We start from the raw sequence: 22,701 nt of genomic DNA, 5'->3' as shown, positions 1-22,701 counted from the left end.
AGCAGTGGGCAGCCAATGCTGCAGCGCCCAGGGAGCAGTTGGAGGTTCTGTGCTTTGCTCAAGGGTATCACCTCAGTCGTGGTATTGAGGGTGGAGAGAGTGTTGGTTATGCACTCCCCTACCTACAATCCCTGCCGGACCTGAGACTCAAACCCACAACCTTCGGGTTACAAGTCCAACTGTCTATCCATTAGGCCACGACTGCCAAAAGCAAATGTTTGCACCGCTTCTGGCCACGGGACCTCTCGCAGTCTGGGCTTGTGCCAACCGGGATTCGAACCCACAAACTGAAAGGTTCAGGGCAAGCAGCTTAGTAGAGTGCGCCACTCGGTCGCTGCAAAGAGAGCAGTCACGTTAAATCAGTGCAAATGTCATATTTGTCTAAATACGTTCATTCCTTCCAAAGATATAATAAAAGTGGCGATGAGGATTCAGTTACTCCGTGTTTGTTATGAGGATGCGGAAGTGAAGTGACTTGACGGTGAAATCGCTAGAAAATTACAAAAAAAAAAAAATGAGACCCTGCTGCTAATCCACGTCTTGACAAAAAGGGGGAGGACAGACAACGATTCTGATAAATGACGGAATTGATTGTTAATGACGGAGAATGGAACAAAATGGCACCAGTTTTCGGCAATATGGGTCCATCTGAGGAAAGCAATGAGCAGTGGAGTATACAGAACAATTTGAGTACTTTGTGGCAGCACCCACTTTTTTAAGTGTGATGGGTCCAAAGACATTCACTCTACTGCGTAACCTCCTACAACCAGAGAAGCCTGGAGAGAAAACGTATGATCAAATAGTGAACACTCTCAAAGCACATTTCTCTCCAAAACCGTAATTGCAGAGCGATTTCGGTTCCACCGATGAAATCAGCTAGAAGGAAAAACTGTGACAATGTTTGTGACAGTGCTAAAAAAATTAGCTGAGCATTGCAGATTTTGTACTGTACGACACACTTTGGGACAGATTAGTGTGTGGACTCCGCTGTGAGGACATACAGAAATTGGCTGCTAAGGAAGCTCAGCAACTGAGCTCAAACATTAAAGTGTATAAAATGGAGACTGAAAAACTAACTGAAAACAAAGGCCCATGTTACCATTGTGGTAAGACTGGGCACTCATCTGTCACATGCTGGTATAAGGATAGGGAGTGCCGCCGCTGTAAGAAAAAAGGATACATAGAGCGTGCATGTAGAAATAAGGCAGGAAAAGGAAAAATCAAGGCATACAAAGTCACCGCACTGCTGGAATGACAACCAGTGAAGATAGAGATTGACACTGGTGCTGCGGTGTCGCTGGTGTTGGATGTGGTATACAGTGAAATACTGAGCCACCTGCCACTCAAACCACCTGATGGGACACTTAAAATTTGTACTGGAGAATCAGTGACCATGAAAGGCCTCACCCAGGTAACAGTCAAACTAAACAAACAAACAAAAAAGCTGCCATTGTATGTTGTTTTGTGTGATTATCCCTCACTGATGGGACGTTCCTGGCTGGAGCAACTTAAGGTGGACTGGCAGGCCATACACATGATGACACCAAAAACACTGGATTTACAGGCTGTCCTTTGGAAACACAGTGAAGTTTTCAAACAGGAGCTAGGCAGCATGGAATAAATCAATGTAAAATTGACTGCCAGAGAAAATTCTTAAAGGCCCGGCTCCTTCCATATGCACTCAAACCCAAGGCAAGCTTAACTGAACTCGTGGAGAATGGTGTGCTCGAACCAGTAAGCGTCAGCAATTGGGCAACACCTCTTGTTTCAGTTCTAAAGAAAGATGGTAGCATAAGAATTTGCCGGGACTTTAAAGTCACTGTAAATCCAGTGTTGTCTGCAGAACAATACCACTTACCTCACATTAATGACCTCTTTGCTGGACTGGCTGGAGGGCAAAAATTCAGTAAAATCGATCTCAACCAGGCATATCTACAAATGCATGTTGAGGAATAGTCCAGAAAACTTCTCACTATCAATACACACAAGGGCCTATTTCGGTATAACCATTTACTGTTTGGAATTACTTCGGCTCCATCCCTATTTCAGCGAGCGATGGACCAGATTCTGGCAGGGCTTCCAGGAGTAGTGTGTTACTTAGATTACATTCTTGTGACCGGAACGGTCGACGAGTCACACTTGCAGCACCTGGATGCTACCTTCAAGAGACTGAAATACGGAATAAGAGTGCAGAAGGACAAATGTGAATTTTTCCTGTCTGCAGTCAAATACTTGGGCCATGTCATTGATGCTACTGGTCTACATACGTCACCATCCAAGGTTAAAGCCATAGTGGATGCTCCAGAGCCCAAAAATGTCAGCCAGCTGCGTTCTTTCCTCTGCTTGTTTAATTATTACGGGTGGTTCATTCCAAACATTGCTACCCTGCTGAAATCTCTGCACAAATTGTTGTGTCATGAAAATAGTTGGAGGTGGACCACGAAATGTCAGGAGACATTCAAAAGAGCAAAAGAGACTTTGTTAAAATCAAAAACCCTCACCCATTTTGACCCTGCTCTTCCGATTCAGCTGGCCTGCGACGCTTCCCCATATGGTGTGGTCTTGTCTCATATCATGCCGAATGGTCAAGAGAAGTCAATCTCATTTGCTTCGAGGAGTGTGAGCCGAAAAAGCCGAAAAAATTTGAGCAAAGTAGAAAAAAAAATTCTACTTCAGTCAAGTGGAAAGGGTCCCAGTGACAGCTGCACAAGAGCGTAAGAGCATGCGAAATGAGCCCATCTTGTCCAAGGTCATGGATTTTGTCATGAAAGAGAAAGGTGAGAATGATGACCTAAAGCTCAAACCATACAACTCTTGACGTCATGAACTTTAGGGGCAGTCAGGCTGTTTGTTGTGGGGAAGGAGAGTGATTATTCCACCAGCTCTGTGTAAATCATTGCTGAAACAGCTGCACGAGGGATACTGTGGAATGGTCCACATGAAAAAGATTGCCAGGAGTGACTTCTGGTGGCCAGGAGAGGACGGCCAAATTGAGGAAAAGGCAAGAACCTGTGCGTCATGTCAGAGCATACGCAATGTACCACAACTGGCACTGCTGCACCCGTGGGAATATCTGGAGAAACCATGGTAACGCATTCATGCTGATTTTGCAGGCCCAGTCGAGGACAAAATGCTGTTGGTTGTCATTGATGCACACAGTAAGTGGCCTGAAGTGGCTATCATGAAACCTACCTCAGCTGACAAGACTATTGAGAAGTTGGGAGAAATTTTCAGTACATTTGGACCACCCGTGCAGTTTGTCTCAGACAATGGACCCCAATTTATATTGCATGGGATGGCCACATTTCTACTAGCAAATGGGGTACAACATATCATCGCCCTACCATCCTGCAACAATAGGCTAGCAGAAAGGTTCGTCCAGACCATGAAACATGTTTTGAAAGCGTTGATGAAATGGGCAAGGCACTTTGCCGACATCAAGCAGGTTGCCGATTTCCAGTAAGGGAGCGGCGCCCACCTCAGCGTTTCTTGGACTACACTTAGTTAGGGGATACACTTGTTGTTTCGGGGCAGAATAATCCCCTAAAGGTAAACTAGGGATTGAGGTAGTCCACCCTCATTCCCAGGGAGTTTTAGTGTTCATATACAAGACATTTAACAAGAAAGACTGAATGTTCAGAGAATATTTGTAAAAAAAAAAAAAAAGAAAATGTGTTCACATAATGTTACAGTGAAACTGAATTGGTGTACTTTCATTCTGCAAGTGATAATTAATTGTTTATTTATGTTGACCTTTAGAATAAGAGGGGAGGAAATGTTTTGTATGTTATTATCATGTTTATTTAACTACATCTCCCAGAATGTAGTGTTACGTTGTTGTTACATCCATATTTGAAACAATACAAACAGTTTTGTGTGACTTCCGTTAACTGTCATACGAGAGTTCATGGCAGATGACGAAGGACTTTGGTGCAGTGCATGTGTGTATGAGTCTCGCAAAAACCAATGTTTGTTTAAAGCAGCAAAGGAAGCAGAGTTTCCTTGCTTTATCTAAGGAAAACCAGTCTCCTCTTGGCTTATATCAAAATCCTCCTACATTTTTCTTTACAAATCCTCATTTTGTGCTTCTAATTCATGACCGGTGTTTTGTTTTTGTTCTCGCTCCACGTTCGTCACGAATCACCGGCGTGTGCGCAGCGCATACATCCTACGTCATCCACTGGAACGGCTTCCACATATGACAGTCAGCAGAAGTGAGAAAAAGGTGTTTATATAATTTTAAATATGGATATTTCCCTTACAAAAACACATCGATTCACTACAGGAGGACTTTATTCACACCCCAGAGCCGTGTGAGGCATGTTTTATTATGGATGCGCACACTTTATTTGACCACTTTTGGATTTGAACAACCCCCCCCCCCATGTCATTAAAAAGCTTAAAAGGCAATAAAAAGCTTAAACATTTTTTAATGTCATTAAAAAGCTTAAACAATTGGATTCCTCTGAAAAGAAGATCATCATATACACCTAGGATGCCTTGAGGGAGATTAAAACATGGACTCATTTTCATTTTTGGGTGAACTAACCCTTTAAGCACTTTAATTTTTAGCTGCAGATATTACTTTCTCAGTGAGGTGCTTCACCTGATCTTCAATGAACTATAGTTAAAGAAACTATAGTTTGCTTTATAATAGTTCTGTATTAAATTACATAAAACTAGTTAGCCCTGCTGTGTGGGTGTTTCTAACACAATGGCTGAGGGAGTGATGGCATATTTGCCATCTTTTTCTCTTCTGACTATTATAATAAATCTCTCTGTATTTTAAAAGTCTATGCTATAGAAGATTTTTTCTTTTACTACTGGAACAAATGGGAATAATACACACATTTAGCCATCTATGACAACTTCCGCTTCTGAGAACTGCAAAAATTTAAGATGCGAGATGACAAACAACTAAAAAAATTAATTCACTCTGGAATCCAAATGGACCAACCATTTGGATTCCAAGCTTGGAAAATTGTACTGTGGGTGAACATATAAACACATCTCTTTTAAAAGTGCCTCAAACAAAACACTTGAATGTCTTTTTTTAAAAGGGACACTGGATGCTTATTTTCCACAAGTTGGTATGATTCTTTAGGCTCTTCTTGAAATGTCTGTAACATACTTTGGTTAAAATTCCTCAATGGCCATCTGAAACAACAACCTTTTCACTTTGTCAAAAACAGCTCTTTTGACAGTGAGCTGCATATCTCTTTAAATGATAATGAACCTCACCCTGCCCCTCTCTTCCACGGGGCGTTTCGACACAAATATCCACTGTTTTCCTGAACGTGGAAGTCTCAGTCGGAAAGATGTTTTACAAAGTTTCTCTGGTGTTTCTAGTCAATTAAACACACAGCTTATCACTGCACACATTTTTATATTTAGTTAGATTTAAGAAGTGTCATTGATTCATTCAATCTTTTTACTCCATTTTAACATGGATTTTTATGGAGACCGGAACACAAGAGCATCCAAATGCAGTTGGAGAATCCATCATGGCAGCGCTTATCGCTTACTCCAAAAGGTGGATATCTCTATATTGCGCGGACGTGGTCTTATAGACCATTTGGATGTTTGCAAACAGCGATGACATTTTTGTGGGCAGAGCCAACCTTGTGGCAGAAAATAACAGTTCTGGATTAGTAGTCTATGGAATCCACAGAATTTAAGAGTTAAAAATGTCATCTGCAACTGACTGAAGCCTCATCAAAAAATTAAATAATATATGTATGTGTGTGTGTGTGTGTGTGTGTGTGTGTGTGTGTATATATATATATATATATATATATATATATATATATATATATATATATATATATACTTTGCAGCTGGGTATAAATTAAAGTATCTTGCTTTGTGTATATGATAAAAGTAAAGTTTAGGACATGATCTAACTTCTTATCTTCAGAAACATCAGACTGGAAAATAACTTTACTTATGGAAATATTACACAGCTGGTGGAACACAGGGAAGTAGGGAAGCTGATATTTAAAGCCAGATTGTTTAGAATAAGAACAAGAGAAGAATGAATGTGAAACATATTCCTCATCCTCTTGGCAGAAAGAGCAGATTGGAGAAATATTATGGTTAAATTGACTTAATTCGGGTTTCATCAGTCCGCTCTGTAGCTTGCAACCATTAACATATGTGTTTAGCTTCACAGGGCAACTTTGACGATGTTATTCTCTAAAAATCTTTTTCGCATTATGATCATGAAATCCAAAGGCACAAGACGACATTTTTTTCATGGATTTTGCCCATTTCCTTCCACTTGTTACCACTGTTTTTCTGCGTGTACAGTAATGTAACTGATGTCTGCTCACAAATTATCTATTTAAATAGCTAGCTATCTAGGTAAACCAGCTGCAAATGAAAACATTTAAAAGGAAAGGAAAGGAAGTGATGTGTGGCCAAGTATGGTGACCCATACTCAGAATTTGTGCTCTGCATTTAACCCATCTCACACACACAGCAGTGAGTAGTGAATAAACACACACACACCCAGAACAGTGGGTAGCCATTTATGGTGCAGCGCCCGGGGAGTAGTTGGGGGTTCAGTGCCTTGCTCAAGGGCACCTCAGTCATGGTATTGAGGGTGGAGAGAGCGCTGGACATTCACAATCCCCACCTACAATTCCTGCTGGACCTGAGACTCGAGCCTGCGACCTTTGGGTTACAAGTCCGACTCTCTAACCATTAGGCCACAACTGCCCCGTGACACAGTTAGCCGGATGACACAGTTTCAGACTTAGACAGCTCATAATGAACTGACTGTGTTTTTAATTTTCAGCTTTTCTGAGCTAGCAGACAAGAAATGCAAAAAAAAAAATTCATCTGATGTCCCCTTTAAGTCCTAAACTTTTTAAAATCCAGTTTAGTTACTCTTCTGAAACACTCACTGCTGCAGATTTAAACATTATCCCAAGATTTAAACATGGCTTTTGTATTCTGGCAGTCTGTTAAATTCTCTGCACACTAGGCTCCTGGAAAACCCATAGAAGTCAGCCAATCAGATTTAGACTTTTGCCTTTTCAAAAGGCGAAACCCCAGATGTTGCCAATTTAAACTTTTTTTTTTTTTTTTTTCAGTCAAGAACTGAAAAAGATGAGAAAAACACACATGAACTGATGCTGTTTGTTTACAGTGGATGTGTGAGAACTGAGAGAGTTAGAGGAAATGGGTGAGACAAGCATTTGTGAGACAGGGGACTCTTGAAACATAGTGGTGTTTATGTACTAAGTGTCATGCGATGACAACAGAGGTAGAATCGATCTGGATCAGATCAGAAATCTATAAAAAGTCTTCTCAAATGGGATCACGCATACGAATGTAATCTTAGTTATTTAAATTGGTACCAGAATCCAGGATAAGCATAAGTAATCACCCTTTGGATGAACAATATGTGCTTTCCTACCGCGTACTTCTATGAACTTAGTGCTAGGAACTAGCCAGCAGGGTTACTCCCTCAGGCCGTTTTCCTGGTTGGACTGGCAGCAGGAACCCTGAAGCGGCCGACAGCGACGTCAACAACTGGTGAATGGACAACGCCATTATCTGAACTGTTTTTGTTGTGTGTCGTGGGATTCGTGATAACAAAGTTGAAATGCAAGTCAAGTCAAGTCGCTATTATTTGTATAGCGCTTTTATCAATGCAAATTGTGTCAAAGCAGCTTTACGTCAGCTTGATATAAAGCTGGTTGGCTTTATATCAGCTTTACAGTATTTAGACAGAGAAATAGTGTGTCGAAATAGTGTCATTCTCCTCTGGTCAGACAAAATCAGCAGTTTAAATCTAGGCTGCAGCAGAGTCAGATTGTGCAAAGGACTCATCTGGTTCCTGTGGTCTTGTCCCGATGTCTAGGAGACAGGGTCTTCACTGGGGATCAATCTCTGGGGCTCATCTAGTTGTCCTGGTCTCTGCTGACGTTCAGGGCTGTAGAGGTCATCTCTAGGTGCTGATCCACCATCTGATCTGGATTTGGACTGGATCCGGGTGGCTGCAGTGACCATCTGATCTGGATACAGTCTGGATCTGGGTGGCTATGGTGACCTCGGAATAAGAAAGAAACAGACTAATATTAGCGTAGATGGCATTCTTCTAACGATGTAACAAGTACATTGGGTGTTTTGGGAAGTGTTCCCGGTTCCGGTTGACCTAATTAACGCAGCCTAACAATCCTTTAATGGATTTGAATTATAGAAATGCGAAAGTGTATTATATGAAAGCCAGGTAAAAGAGATGGGTCTTTAATCTAGATTTAAACTGGCAGAGTGTCTCTGCTTCCCAAACAGTGTTAGGTAGATTGTTCCAGAGTTTGGGCGCTAAATAGGAAAATGATCTCCCACCCGCAGTTGATTTTGATATTCTAGGTATTATCAAATGGCCAGAGTTTTGAGATCACAGTGGACGTGGAGGACTATAGTGGGATAAGAGCTCACTCAAATACTGAGGTGCCAAACCATTCAGGGCCTTATAGGTAATTAGCACAATCTTAAAATGTATACAATGTTTAATAGGGAGCCGGTGCAGTGTTGACAGAACCGGGCTAATGTGGTCATACTTCCTGGTTCTAGTAAGAACCCGAGCTGCTGCATTTTGAACCAGCTGGAGTTTGTTTATTAAATGCACAGAGCAACCACCAAATAAAGCATTACAATAATATTCATCGAGGTCATGAACGCATTAATTAATGTTTCTGCATTTGACATTGAGAGCATATGTCGTAATTTAGATATATTTTTAAGATGGAAAAATGCAGTTTTACAAATGCAGGAAACATGTTTTTCAAAGGAAAGATTGCTATCAAAAAGTACGCATAGGTTCCTTACTGATGACAAATAATTTACAGAGCAGCCATCAAGTATTAGACAATGATCTAGGTTATAAATTGTTTTTATAAAATTGTTTTGGTCCAATAATTAATACCTCTGGTTTTTCAGAATTTAGCAAATAAGAAATTGCTAGTCATCCAGTTTTTGATATCAACTATACATTCCGTTAGTTTTGCAAATTGTTTCATCGGGTCGCAAAGAAATATAGAGCTGAGTATCATCAGCATAACAGTGAAGCTAACACCATGTTTCCTAATGATATCTCCCAAGGGTAACATGTAAAGCGTGAAAAGTAAGGGGCCAAGTACTGAGCCTTGAGGTACTCCATACTGCACTTGTGATTGGTATGATACCTCTTCATTTACTGCAACAAATTGATGGTGGTCAGATAAGTATGATTTGAACCATGCCAGTGCACTTCCTCTAATGCCAACATAATTTTCGAGTCTGTTTAAACGAATGTTGTGGTCGATAGTGTCAAACGCAGCGCTAAGATCCAGTAACACTAATAGAGAGATACAACCATGATCAGATGATAAGCAGGTTGTTTGTAATTCTAATGAGAGCAGTCTCAGTACTATGATATAGTCTAAAACCTGACTGGAAATCCTCACATATATAATTTTTTTCTCTAAGAAGGATCATAGTTGTGATGATACTATCTTTTCTAATATATTTGACAGAAAAGGGAGATTCGAGATCGATCTGTAACTAATTAATTCTTTGGGGTCTAGTTGTTTTTTTGTTTTTTTTAATGAGAGGCTTAATAACAGCCAGTTTGAAGGTTTTTGGGACATATCCTAATGACAATGATGAGTTAATAATATTCAGAGGAGGATCTGTTACTTCTGGAACCACCTCTTTTAGGAGCTTAGATGGAACAGCGTCTAACATACAGGTCGATGGTTTAGTAGTAGTAGTAGTAGTAGTAGTAGCCCTTTATTGTCACTAGTCACAAGTACCAGCGAAATTAGCCATCAACCTGTCCATACATACACAACATACATACAATATGACAAGGGGGTAGACAGGACAGGAAGACAGGGAATTTAGGAAGAAATACAGCATAATATCATAAGGAAAGGGGGGAGAGAAAAATAACCCCCAAACTATGCTCCTTTGGGAGTACAGTGTGAGAACAAGAAAAACACACCAGCAACAAAAGCACATAATCAATCAATACAACATAGACACAAACATAGACTTTGTAACAGGGGAATTAATCCAGCTCCGGCAAGCAGCCATCCAGTCCTGCAGCCATTCTCTGCGCTGGTCACAGACCCGCTTGTCAGACTGGTGATACAAAGCGGTGAAGGCGATGGATCGGGGGTGGGGAGGTGAATGCATATCTGTATATATGTGTGTATGTGTGTCTGTATGTATGTAGAGTTTGTGTATTTGTAGGCCTGGAGAGCCGCCACGCTGGCATTCAAATCAAGTTGTCTCAGTCCGCAGAATGTGATAGCGACACAGCAAGTTGCCATGGAGACAGCCTTGATCAGGACCCAGACAGAGTCAACAATCAACAGGTGTCTGTGGAAGGGGAGAGGAACGCAAGAGCGTCTCACTGCAGTGCTCTTCCCGGGCTTGTTTTTCCCAAAAGTGACCTTGTCCGAGGCCCGCGCTGGTCTGAGGGAGCCGAAAAGAAGATAAGATTGCGATTGTTTGGTCTTGGTGCGAGTAGCCGCATTCCAATTTCACGGCTACTGTCTTTGTCCATTCTGGTCTCCAAATCCATCAGTTTTCCTTTGCAAAGCCGTGAGCTTCTCCGTGATGGAATCCATATTGCGGTTAATAGTCTCAGTCTCAGTGCTGACCGCTCTGCCCACTGCTTCAATCATGACGGGCAGCCTTGTGAGGCTTTTGACAGCTGTTCCCGTTTCCTGAATTCTTCGATAACCCAGGGCAAAGCCTAATCCAATCAGCAGAAGACCGGTTATCATGGTTCCGAATAGGTAGATATCTTCAATATCCTCCACGGAAAGAGCCGCCAGACACACGACCCGCCACCTTTCCCATGCGTCCATCGTGTAGCCAACTGTGAACGATCCGCCAGGGCAATCAGGTTCGCCCGAACCCAAACGTCTCGTCGAGAAGATGGTGTCAATTGCGTTGCGAGACCAGTTGATCAAATCCATGATTTTTCAGTTTGGAGAGCAGTGCAGAGAGAGTCTCTCAGGTATTAGACAATAGACGAGATGAGAGAGCAAAGCAGGGAAGGTAAGGGGAAGAGAGGGAGAGAAAAATATGTCCGCCTTTGTTGAGAGCCAAGTAAGATGATTTAACAAATTTAAGATGATTTAAATTTAGATGAAACAAGTTTAGATGATTTAACAAATTTATATAATTTAACAAATTTATATAATTCTTCATTTCCTATAGAAGAGAATGAGTGGAATTGTTCCTTAAGGGATCTATAGCGTACTATCTGATGCAATACTGTGGCTGACAGCTGCATGGTTACAATTTTATCTCTAATAGTTTTGATCTTGGAAGTAAAGTAGTTCATAAAGTCATTAATACTGTGCTGCTGGGTAATGTCTGCACCTGCTGATGTTATATTTTTTGTTAATTTAGCCACTGTATTGAATAAATACTTGGGGTTGTGTTTGTTTTCTTCTAAAAGAGACGTAAAGTAAGCAAATCTAGCAGTTTTTAAGGCTTTCCTGTAGGAGAGAGTATTTTCCCGCCAAGCAATATGAAATACCTCTAATTTTGTTTTTCTCCAGCTGCGCTCTTTAGGGCCTGAGTGTGCTCATTATACCAGTGTTGGACTCTTTTCCTTAATCTTCCTTAAGTGTAAATGAGCAACCGTATCCAAAGTGCTAGAAAAGAGAGAGTCCATTGTTTCTGTTACATCATCAAGTTGTTCTGAGCTATTGGATATGCTGAGGAACTGAGATAAATCAGGAAGATTATTTATAAAGCAGTCTTTTGTGGTAGAAGTGATGGTTATACAATATTTGTAACAAGGAGTTGGCTTTACAGCTTAAGCTATATGGAACATACACAAAACTAGTAAACACAATTTATGCGAAGAAAATAATCTCCTTTAATCTCCTATGAGAATTTGCAATGTTATCATCGAGGCTGAGAAAAGAACACAACCCTGCAGACAATGGTTACATGCCATTATCACTGTTTTCCAAGTTGTTGAAGTAAATGTTTACATGACTTTTTAAAAATTCTGCATAGCTGGTGTTTTGCATGCATTTGTCCAATCAGTGTACACTAGCATCACTGGTAGTTCCTATAGAACTGTTTTAGAACCTACTCTGAAGTAGGAGCTAAATCAGTTCCCCCAAATGGAATTCCTAGAACTAAATACGTGGTGCAAACACACCAAAAAGTGGGAACTTCCACCAGTAGTTCTAGGAACTATGAAAAGGTTCCTCTGGTGTGAAATCAACTAATAAAACACATGCGTCCTCGCTCTTCACTGTAAACAAACAGCTTCCACTCATGTGTTCTTGGTCATCTCTTTCAGTTCTTGGTTAGAGTATTCTGATTTGAACAAGTAGGACTGTGCATAAAATTCCATGTCATCCCGTTTCACATCAGCTATTGTTTCTTTTACGTTTTAAGCTTTAGACATTGTTACTGCTGGTGAAGGGCTACACATGAGTCCTCATTCTCTGTTGTAAAAAACTGCTTCAGTTTATGTATGCACCCACACACACACGTCATTATGCGACAGTTGAGAACACAGAACACAGGTAATAATGTTGTAAATAATGTTCCTTTTCTAGCACATTCTTCATAAGTTCATCTTCATAACTTCATAAACCCTCAATATATCATCAGGAGCCACAGGGATTGGTCTTCTCTGTACAGTATATGTTTTTTGACACTCGAAAACTGGCAGCCACAGATGTGCAGATATGTGAATTACCAAGGACAATGGTTTCATCTAAAAATCATCTTTAATGTTCTACTGAAGAGAGAAAGTCACCTGCATCTTGGATAGCCTCTTGGATAGTCAGTAAATTAAGAGCAAATTTAATTTTTTGCTACAGTTTATGGTACTAAAACTTTAAGCTACTAACAAAAAGTAGCTACAGCTAGATCAATATATATTTGAACACAGGCACAATTTTTATTATTTTAGCTGAAAAACATATTCAAGTTACTGTTATACAACAGGCTTAATTTGAGGGTATTCTCTATTTTAAATTGTGGATACTGTTATATTAAATTATTTCTTGCTATTTGGTTTATGCATTTTGTCCAACATGTAAATGTTACAATAATTTAAATGAGAAGCAATTGTTAATAAATAAAAATGAGTATTATTAATAATAATAAAATATAATAAAATTTAAAGGTGACATAAAACACCAATTCACAATCCACTTGCTTCCATAATGTGATATGCAGTAATTATGAGTGAGAATCAGAAAATCTATTAAGAAAAGTCAAGATTTGGTTTATCCAAGAGGACTTGATTTAATCATGAGACTGAAGGTCATATTTGCCCTAGAAAGCATCTCCAGGTAATTCAGTAATATAGATTCATGGAGAACATGGGAATAACTGAAATAACACAATTTCAATTAGTACATCATTACGTAACACGATGTCAGAAACCCAGGATATTAACACAGCCGGTCCATGTGAGAGTCGAGTGGAGTGTAATGGACAACGAAGGAATTGTGGGGGAGTCCTGAAGTGCCAGTGTGACTCATTCACTGCACCCATTCACTTCTAAGGTACAGCTCCATCCTTCCTCAAAGCATGTCACCCACTCACTGTCTGGAAGAGCGTATCAGCACACAACCCCCCTGAGGTAAATCCACACACACACACACATTCAAGTGTGTTGAAGTCCGCAGGTATTGTGCGCCACCCACGCACTGAAGCTCTGAGTCATAACACCAGCCAATGACAGAGCGGGGAATTCATGATGCAAACATGTGTGCTGACTCAGCCATGCAAATGTGTGCCTGTACTAAACCAGCTGCATTCCTCATGAGACACATGTATATACACATAAACACACATATAAATACACCTCCACAGTGAGAAGCACGCTTTCCCATCACATCCTCCACCACACAATCATTACGAAGACTTTCCACTGACTTCTACTGTGTTTTATTCAAAGTTAAAGGTATTTTATGTCACTAAAGATTTATGTTGTGTTTATATACAGCTGGGTAATGACTATAACCTATAACACTATATAACACTAAGAAAACTTTCTGCAGTTTTACAATTAATATGTGTTTATTTAGGTACCAAATAAGGTTGTCTCTAAAACTTTTGTCAGATTTAGTTCACTTTTACCCCAAAATATGGTTATGTAGGCACACACACACACACACACACACAGCAGCTTTATATGTATGTTTGTGTCTTGTTCTGTATTCTCCATAGTCTTCTTTATTATGCCCGTTCACCCCAAAGGAAAATAATTATAACCATACCTATAATGATATAGCAGAGTCTACACCACAGTTATAACGATAGTGATGCAGAGGAATTATATTCAGAATCCAATCCACCCTACTTTAAAGACATTGATCATTAAAAGTGACAGGTGACAAAACTGCAGTGTGTTCTTAGTATAATGAACAGAGCATTATAGTGCATTAGTGTGGATGCTAATATAGTTATCGTAATAGTCATCTTTATAGTTATTGTTTTGGAATTTGTATCATTGTGTTATTTTTTTCTATGTAGGATAATGTCCATTGAATATTGTAACCTAACTTAGTACACTCTAAAAATGCAGTTTTATTTTGGTATTTTAATGCTGGGTTTAGCCGGTTGGGTAATTTTTTTTGGGATACTGTTAATATTGACCCAGATGCTGGGTAGTTTTTTTTTTTTCTGTAACTAAGCTGGGTCATTTTTTAACTGCTGGGTTGAGCTTGTCTCTGATGAAACAACCCAGAGCTGAGTTACTGTCAGAATGCGGGCTTTCTGAAAAGTGGTTCTGACACTCTAAAAAATGCTGGGTTAAATATGGACAAACCCAGCGATTGGGCTGTTTTCAACCAACAGTTGGGTTTAATGTTAAACCCAACCTTCTGGGCAGTAACCCAACCGCTGGGTCAAAAACAATCCAATCACTGGGTTTGTCCATAGTTTTCCCAGTGCTGGGTTGTATTTAACCCAGCATTTTTTAGAGTGCAGCGCCACTTGTATACATTTTATTTCATTCATATAGTCTTTACTGTGCTATAAATTATATTATTGTACACAATACAACATAAAGATGAGATGTCAGCTGCGTCAGCAGTCAGTCACTTCGCATGATGTCTTTTGCCTTGTATAACATAAATGGATTTTATTCGTTATAATACTGAGTTTAATTTAATGTTAAAATGTGTTCTCTAATCTCAGTAGTATTTGTTCATGGGCAGGTTTTGGAGTCGGTCACGGCATCTCTACGCTACAAGTGAAACGCGAGGCTGCGGTCTAAAGTTCGCAGTTCCCCAGGAAACAGCAGCCCTTCAGCGGCTCAGATTTCAGCGACACACCGGCACGAGAATTAACGCTATTAAAGTGAAATGCGATTACAGAAAATGGTTGAAAACACCTAAATTAAAATGCTCCATTTAAATGTTACATTTTTTAATGTCTGTTTTTAAAACAAATTTAAATGTATGTAATATTGTAAGCTGTGCTGTATTCACCCAAATAAATTCAAATTGTTTTGTATTTTGTCCATGTGATCTTACTTAATAATACATTTTCATCTTTTGATTATTGCTCTAGTAATTCTGAGCAATCTGAAAATTTTTAATTTCCAGTCCATTGTAAGCCAGTAATATAATAATTTTAAACAATAGTTGACTTAAATTAAACAACCCAGCATGGCGGGTAAATGCGTTTAACCCAACCAGTTGGGCCAAAATAACCCAGGGTTGTTTTTTACCCAGCATTTATTTTAGAGTGTACATTTACCTATTGTTTACAATTCAAGAATTACAAGAAAATGTAACTATTTTACAATGTGGCAATTTTGTATGAATTCATATGATGTGTTTTTAATGGAAGTGTATAATTTGTTTTGGTAATACTTTTTTTAAGGCGTCCTTGTTACACGTTACATGTACTTATGCATAATTAAATTATGCATAATTAAAGTAACCCTACCCTTACAGAAAAAACACATGAACTTCACATGTGCAAAAACTCATGTGATCACATGTGACCACATGCACATGTGATTTTGCAAATGTGAAATTTAACATGTAAAAACATGTGATTTTGCACATGTGAAATATGTGGATCACATGTGAAACATGTGTTTTGCACATGGGAAATGTGTGCTTTTGGAACATTTGCACATGTGAGAACATGTGAAACACATGTAATCACATGTGAAACACATGTAAATCACATGTGAAACACATGTAAATCACATGTAATCACATGTGAAACATGTTAAATTTGATCACATGTGAAACATGTTAAATTTCAATTAGAGCCCCATGAGAAACCTATAAGCACATGTGAAACCCATGAGATCACATGTGAAACCTATAAGCACATGTGAAACCCATGAGATCACATGTGAAACCTATAAGCACATGTGAAACCCATGAGATCACATGTGAAACCTATAAGCACATGTGAAACCCATGAGATCACATGTGAAACCTATAAGCACATGTGAAACCCATGAGATCACATGTGAAACCTATAAGCACATGTGAAACACATGAGATCACATGTTAAACCTGAAAATTCCCATGTGAAACATATAATTACATGTGAAACGTAAAATTCCCATTAGAGACCCATGGAATAACATTTGAAACCCATCAACAATCTATGTTAAACCTACACCACATGTAAACCTGCAACTTCATGTGAAACCCATGTAAAAATCATTCAGCAAAATACCACAGAAAACGGTAGGCCTACCATGTTCTTTTGTAGGGCCTATAGCCATGTTTCCCAACATTAAAACAAATAATTCAAATTGAGCTTTTATTTCATTTCAAAAATATGCAGTACAAATTGAATGTTTAAAACAAAGCAAAACCAAATTAAAATTATACATTAATATCAATAAAAAAAGACATCAATAAAAAAAAAGCCTCTAAAACGATTATGTATAAGGGCAAGTGTGTGTATTGTGTGTTTGTGAACGTGTGTTGTCTCAGTCCTCTGTGCCTCCTTCAGCAGGCATCCTGTTTTGGGATAGAAAAACAATCAAAGATTAGGGCAGTGCAAACACAAGTCTATCCTGATAAACTAAGCAAAGTAAATAGGGTCAATCAGAGCAAATAATGCAAAAGTGCTGCTTCAGGGTGTAACATCTCGGTGCTCTTTGGTTGTTTGGGATAATTAAGATATAAGAACTTAGGAACTCCAAGGCACCCGAAGTAAGTAGAAAAAAGTTAAAAAGCCTTTATTTCATTCATGGCTTAAACATTAAAATAGGTGACAGATCCACCTACGTGTTGGGTAATTTTGGGGTAATAGGGTCAATTTTGATTTCATGATATACGTTTTATTTTAAGGTTGAAAAAAAGGTGTTTGAAGCTGCTTTTGATTTTCACAGATGACTGATTTGCTGTGTTCGGATTTAAAGACTGTTAGCTATTAAGCCTATATATTTTTAGTGATATTATTATTATTAATTTGTAATTGTATTGTTAATAGTGTCATTAAATGTTTTGTGAATATGCTATGGAAACAAAAAATGCTGGTGAACAGCAATGTCGTTTTCATCCTGGCTTAAAACAACTGTATAAGAGTGATGCGTCTCTTTTATAAAAAGCACTTTTGACAATTTGTGAATAAATCACAAAATAGACTGAGGAATAGACTGATGTTGGATCATCTGAAGATTACCTTTCTGCTCGTCTCCTCAGATCTTTTAACTTCTGTGCCATGCAGACCTTGATCTCAGTGCCTCCGATGCCTGGGTGTGTCTTTTTGACATGGTCTGTAAGAAATGAGATTGATAATATTCAAATTTGAAAACAAGTTTGGAGTTAGTTGCCAAAGAGAGCCTAAATAATACAATAATCCATACTGTGTAAAACAGATGTCAGTGTTTCATCCAAGAGTGCAAAAGTATTATTTTCATTAGAGTATGACCTCTCTTTGCTTTGGAGATGTGAAAAATATTTTTTTTGTGTGCTAAAGGAGTCATGTGTACTAAAGGAGTCATGAAATGGATAATCAAAATATTCTTGATATATACACATTTAAGAGGTGAGATTAGAAAATGATATTTTTAGTGCAAAACACTTTGCAAACTTTATGAACTCCAGGAACAAAATATAAAATACCAAAACTGCATTTAAAGTGTCAACGATTTTGATTTCTGACCATTAAGGAGAGAATGTACAGTGAAATGACAACGCGACATGATGTGACATAACTGCCAGATTCAAACTGTGCTTTCGCATTATGGTTGGTGCTGAGCCAAAGACGGACGTGCTCAGCACTTTTCATATATCACAACTATTGATGTGCTGCTCCTTTAAGAAAGCAGGTAGAAGAATTACTACACCGTGTTGTTTGTCTCTTCAGACTTGCCATAGTTCTCAATGCATGCAACAACCCTGAAGCACAGCTGAGCACTTTTCATCATCTTTTACACGTTTTGTCTTCATAACTCTGAAGAACTTATGTCTGTAAGTGATGGTTAAAGTTGCATTTTCATGACAACCTTAATTAAAGACCGTTTGAATTACATATTTGTGTGAAACCTGTTAAAAACAAACTATAAACAATTTATCTTATTTATGCTAGATCATCCATGTGTCAAAGATTCAGCTCTCTAATCAATCAACTTTTGAGCCAGTCCAAAGAAGTATTGAATAAGTATCAAGAAGTATTGAAATAGTACACTTACAAGTATACTACTAGTACACTGATATTTGTATACTTACTACATAAAGTATGCTTAAAAATATACTTGAACTTTACTTAAGTATACTTAATAAAATTAATTTAAAGTATACTTCTTTTTGTAAGGGTAGTTTTTTAGAACCAAAAACAAAAAAGTGCATATTAGATGAAACCATGGTTTTTAGATGTAGTAATGTATTGCTTGTTGAACATAGCTTGACCGATGGAATCTGTACTATAACCACTCACTAGTGTTGTCAAGAATATCGATATTTCGATAAATATCGATACTGAAATATCTGAACGGTACCAATATTAATTTCCCGAAGTATCGATACACCGATACTAGCGGAGCTGTCACTTTCATTTCTCTCCAAAGGCACGTGGACAAGCACCACACGTGACAGCACTCGTCTCCTTCGCTCTGGTTAAATAGCAAAAGTGAAATGAATAGAAAGATGACTGCTCTGGGTGTTAAAGAACACAGCAGGAGCGCTATCTGTAGGGATCTATGATCTCCGCGATGCAGAGAACGCGCACAGAATCCAGTCATAAAAACTGAATTTACAGTTTAACGCGGAATGTCACGGAATTTGTCAAAGTTTGGATGAATTAATCAAAAGTAGGTCATTACACTTAAATCAAATCGCGATATGGACTAGTATCTGTAAATATTAAGCTGCAAAAGTCGATTTAAATATGAACCCTGCATGTTCTGCGCGTCTCTGTGTGAATGTGCTGCACGTGCGGTTGTGTTTACTAATGTGGCGCTCGCGGTGATTTCAGCGTCTGCCGTCTCAACGAGGACATAAATACATCAACAATATCTCCAGAACTGATCTGAAAGGCACTTTACGAGCATTTTACCATTTAATTTGAGTAAAACTAGCTCATATCATACACACACAGACTTTAAAAGTATTCACGGCAACCCGTCAAAATAAAAGTTTGGTTTAACTTATTATTTAAGCCTATTAAAGACCGTGTGCCAGAAATAGGCTATATTACTATTATTTAGTAGAATGTACATAATACTACTACTTACTACTACTGTTAATTTTTTTTAAAGTATTTTTTTTTTTAAATATTTAAATTTTAATAGTAAATCCCCTTCATTTGCCAAAAATGTAAATGTTTAATTTTCATTAATTCAAATATAAATTAATTAAAATTATTTTATGCCTTCATCTGATATCCAGTAAAATGTAAATACACAACACAGAATTTCTGAGGGGGATAACACATTTCATAAGGCTACTGTAAGAATAAATAAAAATGCAATTTGTATGCATTCAAATAATAGACATGCTAAAACACAGAATTTGGTAACAATAAAACATAAGGTGAGGAAAAAATAAAACATTTCATATGGCCCTAAACGTGTCATTTTTGTTACACTTTTAATAAATTAAATTTTAAATTGTATAATTTTCATGATTTTAATGAATTAGACATGCTTTTAGATTAATAGCATTTAATTTGACTTAATTTTTTAATTTCATTAAAAAAAAAAGAGTCCAGAAAAATTCAAACTGAAAAAAACGGAATCCAGAAAAATTAAAATGGAAAAAATTGAATGTAGAAAAAAATAAAACAGAATTTGGGGAAAAATAAAACTGATTTCATAGGGCCCTATATCTGGAAATATTTTGGTTATGAAGCAAATGAGAATATCAACAAATAGAACTTTGGATTTTAATTAGTACATGTATTAGTAAACGTTAGTTGCAATTAACATTTAACTAAGATTAATAAATAAATCAACAAATGCAGTACCTCGAGACATTTTTTTGTTCATGTAAAATATACCGCATGTTCTCGACTTGTTACATTTATCTTTAAATTAAAAAAATTACCCCCTTAATATTGTGGCAGTTTTTTTCACCGTGGTATCGAAAATGGTATCGAATATCGATATTTTTCAAGGTATCGTATCGAAGTTAGAAATTCCAGTATCGTGACAACACTACCACTCACCACGTACTCCTGAATGAGATCTTTAGGGTCCTCATTAAGATAGATACAGAGTCCTTTGATGGCAAGTTCACGAGCTGCATCAATGTCATCCTTAAAAAAATAAGCCAGAGCAGAAAAAGAAAGGTTAGTTACAGACATTACTCAAAACACAATTAAACAAAAGAGCACAATAGGTCTCATTCACTAAAAGTTCATAATTTATATTATGAGTATGGCAAACATGCATGTTATATTCTAGAAAACAGATAATAGCTTGATATTATGATGTGAAACGTAATGCAATTAACATCAAGTACAAAAAATAGAGTATGAATACATGCAAATAATTTCTAGTGTGCTAACCTGAAGCTAAACAATGCATTTTTTAAAATCAGTTTAATCTACTGAACATTTAATGTCATGTCTGATGCAAAATGGGTTAAGGTGGGGTAAATAATGAAGAAAATACAGCTAGACTGACTGCTTTACACCTTATCATATCATGTTGTGTGATTCAATGAAATACTCTTGACCCATAAATTTAGCAGTCTGACAGGCAAACCCAATGGAAAATCATTCACTAAAAATAAAAAATGCATTAAAAACTTTAAGAGAGACCTCACATGGGTCATTTGAATCACCAAATGTTAACATCAGTGCTATCAGCATAGTAAAAACCTTTGGTAAAAACTTGTCCATATGCTGTGCAGACACAGTGGGAGAATGGCAGGTAACCAGCTGGAACCTAACTTTCCCCTTGAATTACTCACCCTCAAGTCGTTTGACAACCCTAGGACATCCGTTCATCTTTGTAACGAGCTTTCTGACTCGCGCCCATAGACAGCAATGTAACTGACATTCAAAGCGCAGAATGTCAGTTACGTTGCTGTCTATGGGCGCGAGTCAGAAAACCTACATACACTGACGGAGCATGGAGCGCTTTTGTCCATTGCTGTGATAAGACAACGGCGACGAACCCCTCCCCCACCTAAATACAAACCTAAAGTCAGTGGAGGGTAGCTCAGAGGTAACACAGATTGTCGAATCTGGTCCTAAAAACACATAACGTTAGCTGCTATCAGTGAACTTGGAAGCAGCGGGTTTTCTGACTACAAAGCACAACAACGTTGACATATTTAAGACATTTTTTTTTAACCAATTTCAATGCTTTACGTTCCATGTAAAGTGCAAAAACGTTTAACGTCAATCTCCATCTCGATATAGTTAAGACTTGTATAATTATTCTTTGTCATAAGGTATTATTAAACCTTGCTCTTATGAAGCATTAATAAATTCAGTTAGGTTTCCCCTTGTTACACGTACGCATTCTTTCCTATCAACCCTCAGCACAAAATTCCGTTAAATATTTATAATCACTGATTTTGAAAATCTAAGTTAACTCTAAACGCTGTGAAATTAACACTTTTTAGCCAATGTTGACGGGCATTAGCCTATTAATCGCCTGATGAAAACTTAGTATCTATTTGTGAGTGATTTAATTGCAGTTTGGAAAATTACGAGTAATATTTAACCTTATAGGCCTAACATTAAGTTAGCAGCTAATGTTAGCTGCTAACGTTACCTCAAAAAAAAATTCTGCGATTACACTCGACGAAATATGCCGTCGATATGATTTAAAAGCGTGTGGAGCTATCTTAAAACACTATTGTTGCATTTAATCTGACAATGAATGCATTTTTAGTATTATCATACGATTTTTTAAAATGAAATTCTTACCTTTTAACGAGCTTTGGAAACATGTCAGTCAGTCCCCTCAAGTGTGCTTTCCCAGACCAACGGTTCTGCTTTTCAAAGCGCATGAGCGGATGCTCTCGTGCACGTTGCTCCCGCGTAAATGATAAGAGAACTTCACAAAACTGAATTAGATTAATTGTACACAATGGAATTAAATTGAGAAGAAAATGTAAAGTAATCGTGTGACATGAGCTCATTTTAATTAAGTAAATCAAACAGCAGAAAAAAATAATTTTACGTGATCACCATTTGTTGGAAATCTGAATCAATTTGAACATTTTCTTGCAAAGTGATTATATCATGTTTTGATGACTGTTGAATTTCATT

At 37.9% G+C, this 22,701-nt stretch overlaps 1 long non-coding RNA gene across 3 annotated transcripts; it reads right to left on the bottom strand.

Moving 5' to 3' along the window:
- Positions 1-16,773: 16,773 nt before the first annotated feature.
- Positions 16,774-22,466, bottom strand: LOC306885616. 3 transcript variants are annotated; one of them, XR_013785563.1, is made up of 4 exons: positions 22,357-22,466; positions 20,641-21,671; positions 17,656-17,749; positions 16,774-16,988 (listed from the first exon to the last, which is right to left on the bottom strand). It is a non-coding gene; the product is annotated as an uncharacterized lncRNA (long non-coding RNA). The 3 variants fall into 3 exon arrangements; XR_013785565.1 differs by having other exon boundaries at positions 20,641-21,607; positions 22,357-22,414; XR_013785564.1 differs by having other exon boundaries at positions 16,775-16,988; positions 20,641-20,730; positions 22,357-22,452.
- Positions 22,467-22,701: the final 235 nt, after the last annotated feature.

This window comes from Barbus barbus (genome assembly GCF_936440315.1).
Source record: "Barbus barbus genome assembly, chromosome: 19".
Classification (NCBI taxonomy): Eukaryota; Metazoa; Chordata; class Actinopteri; order Cypriniformes; family Cyprinidae; genus Barbus; species Barbus barbus.
Note: the sequence above shows the minus strand (reverse complement) of the source record. Positions and strands in the feature narration are given on the sequence as shown.